Raw genomic sequence first — 2,114 nt, 5'->3', positions numbered from 1 at the left:
TGGGTATCTTGTCTGCTTGTATATCTGTGTGCCCTGTGCATGCCTGGTGCCTGCAGAGGCAAGGAGAGAGTGTCACATCCCTTAGAACTGCAGTTAGAGACAGCTGTGAGCCGCCATCTGGCTACTGGGAATGGAAGCCAGGTCCTCTGGGAGAACAAGTGCTCTCAACCACTCTCTCCAGTCCACTATTACCATTAGTGATTCATGCTACAAAGCTGTGTTCTAGGGCAACATACATGGTCTCTCTGATGCTGACCTGGTAAGAATTATTAAGTTGATTTATTCATTATTCAAAAAAATAAAATAGGGCTTGAGAGATGGCTCTGAGGTTCACAGTATTGGCTGCTCTTCTAGAGTTCCTGAGTTCAAGTCCCAGCACTCACAACCATCTATAATGAGATCTGGTGCCCTCTTCTGGCCTGCATGTGTACATGCAGGCAGAATACTGTTTAAATAGTAAATAAATCTTTAAAAATAAAATAAAAGATGGAGGCAAGCATGGTAGTACACTCATCATCCCAGCATTCGAGGGAATGGAGACAACAGTCATGAATTTAAGGTCAGATAGGACTGTATATATAGTGAGACACTATCTTAAAACTCAAAAAACAAATAAACAACTCAAGACCTAAATTCTGGCTTTTTTACTGTGGATAATTATGCTTTACATACAGATTTTTGTCTCATTCTGAAACCTAACTGCAGCATACCCATCAAGCCAGCTGCTTCTGGACTGTGTGTGTGCATGTGTGTTGGAAATGTGGTGCTCTGCAGAAAGGCTCTGAAAATTCTGTCCCCAGACTTGACTTCTACTAGGCAATCCTGGACTAGATGTGGGCTGCATTAGGAAAAGCTGCACTTGTCTTTTAGCAGCTCATGGGCTGGCGGTAGGGAGGATGTCTGTGTACTGACCGAGCTATGTTCATGGGAGGCATCTTCTCTGAGTGCCCACCAAGCCCAGCCTGACACAGTAAGATTTCTTGGTGTGAGCTGATCCTCAGAGCAACTCTGGAATCCCTGAGCCACCTCATATCATCACTGCAGTAGAGGAGGAAGGGTCCACTGCCATGGCTTGGCCATGGTTTGGAGTGTGTCCCCCAAAGTTTGATATGGTAGGATCTTACTTAGTCCCCAGATGCTCATGGAATCTTTAAGAGGTTGGGCATAGGGTTGATGAATTGTCAGAGGCTCAGTGGAGTAAAGGCCTTGATCCAACCTTTATAACTAAGTTAAATTTCTGGAATGCACATGGTGAAAGGAGAGGAGTGACTCCCACAGACTGTCCTCAGACCCCAAAACTGTGGTGCTCTATAAACAGACAAACCAATAAAAATGAATGAATGAATAAATAAATGTTAACTTTTTTTAAGGGGCCTCAGGCTGGAAGGTGACTCAATGGTTTTGAGCTTGTACCGCTCTTCCAGAGGATCAAGTTCAGTTCCCAGCACCCATGTGAAGCAACTCACAACCCCCTGTAACTACAGCTCCAGGGAATCCGGCTTCATCGCCTGGCTTTCGCAGGCACCTGCACTCATGTAGTCACACTCCCCTCCAGACACATATACTCATAGGTAGAAGAAATTCAATCTTAGATGAAAGCTGGGTAGTAGTGGCAGCACACACCTTTAATCCCAGCACCCAGGAGGCAGAGGCACATAGACCTCTGTGAGTTCGAGGCCAGCCTGGTCTACAGAGTAAGTTCTAGGACAGCCAGAACCACACAGAGAAATCCTGTCTCGAAAACCAAAAAGAAAGAGACAGAGGAGGCCTAATAGGAGGCTCTCAAGTCACTGGGGTGTGCCCTGAGAAGGGAACTGGGGAACTGTGGTGTCTGGCTTCCTCCTTAAAGATATGACCCTTATCCCTAAACATGCTCCTGTCACTGCTGCTGACCTGAGGTGACACAACTAATGAGGGGAGTAGCTTCCAAGGATGTGAGTGCCATTTGGAACTCCTATCAGGCCCACATGAGCAAAATGACAGTGAGAAGAGCTTCGTACATGGACAGTGGCGCTGTAGCAAAGGCGCTGTGGTGACCCTGGTTGTCTTGCATGGGGTCTTAGAATCTGCTGCAGACTTTCTGATTTCAATATCACATTTACAGTTAGTTTTCT

Source organism: Meriones unguiculatus, chromosome 1 (assembly GCF_030254825.1).
Source record: "Meriones unguiculatus strain TT.TT164.6M chromosome 1, Bangor_MerUng_6.1, whole genome shotgun sequence".
Lineage (NCBI taxonomy): Eukaryota > Metazoa > Chordata > Mammalia > Rodentia > Muridae > Meriones > Meriones unguiculatus.
The sequence above is the reverse complement of the archived record's forward strand: the minus strand, read 5'-3'. Positions refer to the sequence as shown.